Raw genomic sequence first — 6,010 nt, forward strand, 5'->3', positions numbered from 1 at the left:
ACTTTATAGCATGTTGTTTTTCAAGAACAATCATCTTGTCAAGTGAGACAATAGATGGGAGAATTTTCAGGAAAATACATTTCTGCTCTTACAGGTGTGCAAATGTTTCTTTGCCCTTGTTGCTGTATTGGAAGAACCCAGAAGTCAGTTCTAACACAGCCATCATGTCTCTGAATTATGTCTCTGAATTTTGTGTGTGTAGGAAAGGATAATATAATGCATAACTGTTTGCTGGTGAAAGTTCACTATTGTGAATGGTCAAGTATTCTTAAAGTGTTATTTATTTTCTGCCAATTCAAGAAAATTAACATTTTGATATAAAAATAAAAACCAAAAATGCTTTGCTAAAGCTGTTGAAAACTTAAAAATTATGCCAGGGAAGTGTGCAGTTACATTTCTCCTTCTCTTAGTGGGTTTGGATATCTTTGCAGAATATTTGAGAGTTCCTTACTATATATAGAAGAAACTCAATATAATTGTCCTAATTTTGTTGTCACTTACACCAGTCTGAGCCTAATATAGCTGTTTTTCAGCAATTTGAACAAACAGGATAATTTCTGAATTGTCACAGATAATGGAATTTCTCATTTACATCTCTTTTTGAGCTATGTGTAACCTATTCTCTTGTAAACTTTCAAGTAATACCCAAAAGACAAAACACAAAAAAAAGGGGAATGTTTTTGAAGCAGAGATCATAGATATTTGTGAGGGGGAGAATTTCTTATAATTTAGTCACTGCACAAGTGGCTTAAAAAAGTGTGACTCAGTGAAGATGATTGTTTTAAAAGGAGTGGAGAAAGAATGAGTGAAGTATTTGAAATTTTGAAAAAGAGATCAAGCTTTATTTGGTCTGTTCCAGACAAAGAATGGAGACTGGCAGATGCAATTTTGCTTTTTTAGCACTTATTTTAACTTATATTATCAGTATCTAGAATACCACGTTATGAATCAGTGCAATGGCATTTTCATGTCCATTTTAGAAAAACTTTTTTTGCAGCAGTGAGCAAAATAGAAATACGCAGTGCTTGTGTCAGATGCTTATAACCAGTGTCAGATGATTATGAATTGGTATTAGATGTTTCTCTGCTAATCAGAACTTTTTTGTAGCATAACTACAACCATTGCAGGGCAGCTAGAAAGCCGGTGCTGATGTCCCAGAGCGTACTAAGATAGATCATTAGGAACAGTTTACAGAGGCCTTATAGAGACTTTACACAATTGTCCTTGAGTCATCAGTCTGGAGAGTTCTGAACACTCTTGAGAGGAGAATTTCTTGTGTAGAACCTACCTCCATACACACAGCCACCTTAATTATTGAAGCACTTGCTCACAAGGTAGAAACCAGACTACACAACCAATCATGTTCAGAGATTTGAATCTAAACTTTTAATTACTTCTTTGGCCACCTACAGAAAAACCTTCACTCTAGCCTTCTTACTGAAGCTGTAGATTCACGAGTCCAGATGGAAGTAGTGTTCAGGAAGATTGCTCTACTGAACATCCAGCTGTAGTTACCCATTCTGCTTGTTATGCTATGTAGTGAATCTTACATGGAAAATACAGTCCCTGGAAAAAGAAACAAAAATTTGAGGTTCTTCTTTTTCAGAACATTCTCATCAAGTTACTGAGGTAGGGTACTTCTTGTCTATTCTTTTTTTTTTTATAGATTTCAGATTTCTAGCTACACAGTGATTAGTTTTTATATTATAGTTAAAAGGTGTTGATTCTCAGTAGGTATGTTGCATAGTAAGATGGGCTTTTCTTGTTATGAATCCACAGCAGTGTAGGTTCAAACCACCTATGACTCAGGAGGTCCATATGTGCACATGCAAATTTTGAATGCTGATCACTGTAAAATGTAGGCAAAAGATAACCATTACCACTTTTAATTTTAATTAAATATTTTTCTGGGCTCCATGTTAGCTGACAGTATCAACTGAGTGTTTATGTACTCTGCCCTGCTCTCTTCCCTACTGTTACTGGAAATTGTGGTCCTAGGATTCTGCAAATATCTAGACCCACAACACTTGTCAGTAAGAAATCCTGCTACAGCAAGTGAGAAATTATCATCTTTCAAAAAGGAGAAGTGATTAATGGTCTTTAGGTACCTGCAAGAATTGTGTTACTTATCAAAGGAGGCAATATGAGTCATTCCCTTTTATGGCTCTGTCTGCCTTGGGTTATAACCTAGGCATTTGACCAGATTATTAATATTTTAGTTAAAACTTTTAGATTTTTTCCTCCCTGCATTGTCAAATATGAAAAGTTTGCAAAGAAGTCAAGAGTTGCCTTTTAAAGTAGTGGAATTAAATAACTAATGGGATGCGCAAAACATAGCTGAAGCTTTGGTAAATGGAAATAAAATATGTAGTTGGTTCTTATTTTGCTCATCAGAAATGAACCAAAACACTGGAGGAAAAAAATAGACTTTTAAGTCTGAAAACTTTGTCCTTAGCCTTTTTTCACCTTTCATTTTACTTGGGAGTGGAAAGGAAGGAACGTGTTAGAATGCATTCAAAAGATTGTGGAATAATGATAATTTACTCTGGTTTCTGCCAAAGTGCTACCATTAAGAATATTCTTATGTTATGGCTTGCTAGTCTTTATTTCCTATTATATTCCTTATAAAAATGATCTGACTAATGCCAGTTTTTGGGAGTGCTAGCTGTAAATTAGGTTGCAGAAGGGATAATGGGAAGCTTTTCTTAATTGCTTTCCCAAATTTCAATTACAAATAAATAGATCTATTAGTAATAATTGAGTCAAGTTTTCAAATATTAATTGCTTCCTTACCATGTGAGAAGAACAAATCCATACTAATCTATAAAAGTCAGCAGAAGTTCCTAACGGCAGAGCACCTTACTTGTCCTTTAGAATGTAAGCTCTCAGAGAAATAGTAGATGTTAAAAAACATTTTATACTTTTGATATGCTTCTTGTGACAGTGGTATTTTTCTACTTGTTGAAGTTTAGCTAACATGACATTTCATGGTATTGTAGCCAGATACATGGGCAAATGTAAAGTAGGCATATAGATAAATAACCTATAGCAGGTATGCTTTTCTGAATATTAGAAGCTGTGTAAAGCTGAAAATATCGAATTGTTAAAGCTTATATCAGATTTGCATCTTTAGTAGTAGGTTGTATGTGACACTGTAGAAAGTCAGCTGATAGAGTATTAAAGAGATGATTTCTGACAAGACTTGCATAAATATATTTCTTATGTCTAGAGTCTCCTCTCTGTAATGCAAACCTTTACCTGTTTTAAATAGCAGTGTAATTGTACTGTACAATAGACATTTTCAATTATGGCGGGGGGAACCTCTAATTTTCATAAATATGATGATGTTTTAGTAAATGTTGATCTGATAAAAACTTGGATTGATACCTGATCATGTTGAAGACAATAGCTGCAAGGAATACATCAGTCTCACTAGGGGATTTTTACACTTATGATGATTTTTGTGTGAATATTGTACTTTTCAAAGCTGCTTATTTTGGCCGATATGGAAAGAAACAGGCAGTGTGGTTTGTGCAAGTCTGCATACTCTGAAGGAGGTGGGGGAATGGCAGGAATGTTGTGTTAGGGATAGCTAGAAGGTGGACTGAAGAAATGAAGACTTAGTGCCACATATTTCTTGATATAAATTAGTTACATGCTTAGCGGAAATCTGTGATACTTTCTCTGAAATAAATGTATGCATAGTAGTTTAAGATATTTAGAATGATTCCTTGTAGAGACCAGACAGACACATAGTCAGACATGTCCCTGTGTTGGAAGGGGAGTACAGTTCTTCCCCAGCATGAAGAACTTCAGGCCCTGATTTTGAAAACTGTTTTTCTTATGGCTTAGCCTTTATTTCTCATGAAAATTATTCATTTGTCAGTTCCAAGTATCAAATAAAACAGGCATAAGAGAAAGGCAGGCCATTTCCTTGCTTTTGTAAATAACTCTTTTTTTTTTTTTTTTTTTAGTCCTTTCAAAGCTGGCAAAATCAGTAAAGAAATCTGATGTGGATGCTATATACTTTATGGTTAGAGCATCTGGTGTTCAAAGAGAAAGAAGAGGAAGACTTATAGTGGTTTCCATGATTTCTTGCAAAATCTCTTTCTGTGTTCTTTCTTGTTTTATGCTCTGGGCATGTTGTTGGTTCAGGAAGACACTTACCCTTCAGTTAGTTCAGTTTTTTCATGTTCCAAAAATATGCAGTTTTTTTATCAGTTATTTATCTGATCTCTCCCTTGCTGTTCAAAAAAAAAAAGTGTTTCCAAGGATATACATTCTTCTCTGACTTCTGCATCCGTAAAACTTAGTTCAGTAACTAAGAAAGTTTTATGAAAAAGTATTGGGAAAAGGGAGGCCGTATGTCACACATAAGGTGAGGTAAAAACACTTCCACAGGGAGCTCATAGTTGACAGAGAACAAGTTCAGCAGGTCATGGAGTGATAATGTGAGTTTGTGTCGGTGGCAAGACTGTGAGTGCTGAACATGCATTTGAATATAGAAATGGTCTTGTGATTTTGGCACCCGTGGCTCTGTTGGCTTACTCACCTTGCTTAGTGAGTCTGTACCTCACCTGAGGTGATCAAGGGTTACATACAGGACATGATAACCACTAAGTCAACAAATAGCAAAAGCTTGTATTACTTATATCAGTAAATACTGAAACACTGGTTTCCGTGTGATACCCATCTTCATGTTGTCATAAAGGCAAAGTGAGAAATTACCATCTCTTGCTTGTAAAATTGGGTTCTGTCTGTGATGTTTTGCCAAAATGGAACATATTGCCAAAACCATATTTTATGGCTCGCTAAATTTGATGGAATTGTCCAAGCATACCTTCAGAGTCCCAAGAACTGTAGAAATAAAGTAACCATTTCAGTGGGATGGTTACATGATCTCCCCTCTTCAGCCTTTCTCCTGGAACCTGTTTCCTACTTGGTATTAAACTCAGCATCCTTATATGGTTCCAGGTTTCTGTTATTCATGGATTTTTTATTTCATTAAGCTATTCTATTTTACAGAAGAGTTATCTGAGATAGGCCATGTTCCAGTATTGCTACATTAGTGTCTCCATCAGGAACATTCTGGGAAGAAATATTGGACCAGTATACATACTTGGACCAGTACCTTAAATGATTACTAGTGGCTGACATTACATGCTGCCTGACTTGAAGCAGAGAAAATATTTTAAATGGAATCTAAAATCTAAAGTAAATTGGAAAATGATATGCTCTCCTTAATTTTGACTCCAACTCTCTAACCCTAGTTCTGTCTTTTTTTTTTTTTTTTTTTTGCTCCAGTTACATCCCATTTGTATAGAATTGTTGTAGTCAGATTTATTCTGGATTACTTATGGTTTTATGACTAGCTTGCCGTAGAAATAAAAACGTGTGAAAGAAGGAAGAATACCTCTTTTCTTATGTCCTTTGCTGCAGTTAACAAAATACTTCTTTTCTGTCTGCATTAAATTGTTATTATACCAATGATTCCATCACTTTACTGCTTTGATGATAGTATGATCTATTTGTTTTTGCACAACTGAATGTATTATTAAAAAAAAAATCCTGAAAAAAACACTGCTCAGACTATATTTAATCCCACTTAGTACTACAACATTGTTTGTCAAACCTGCAACTAATGATCAGCTCAGTTCTTGTTTTCTGGGTATATGCGTGGTTAGGAGGCTCAGGTTAATATCCTCTGTCAGGTCACACAGAGATGTGGTTAAAAGATTACTTTTGATTGTGAATAACAGAAGAAACATAAAGTTTCTTTCAGAATATATATATATCCAAATGTATGGTCTCAGGCACATGGTGTAATTGTTGGGAATGTCCTGAGCAGAGCCGAGACTTGGACTTAATGGTTCTCATGGGTCTCTTCCAACTCAGAATATTCTGTGATGCTGTGCTATTTTATAAGCAGATACAAGAAACGGTGAAAGAGCATTTCTGAAATAAAACTAAATACTGGACAGTAATATGTTAATGTGAAGAAGAACACAGG

The 6,010-nt window shown here is 35.1% G+C and overlaps 1 protein-coding gene across 4 annotated transcripts in view; it reads left to right on the forward strand.

The window, feature by feature from the left end:
- The window catches only part of SPOCK3 (SPARC (osteonectin), cwcv and kazal like domains proteoglycan 3), a 379,716-nt gene that overhangs the window by 283,520 nt on the left and 90,186 nt on the right, over positions 1-6,010 (forward strand). The window lies entirely within an intron of this gene.

The sequence above is a fragment of the Taeniopygia guttata genome, chromosome 4 (assembly GCF_048771995.1).
Source record: "Taeniopygia guttata chromosome 4, bTaeGut7.mat, whole genome shotgun sequence".
NCBI lineage: Eukaryota > Metazoa > Chordata > Aves > Passeriformes > Estrildidae > Taeniopygia > Taeniopygia guttata.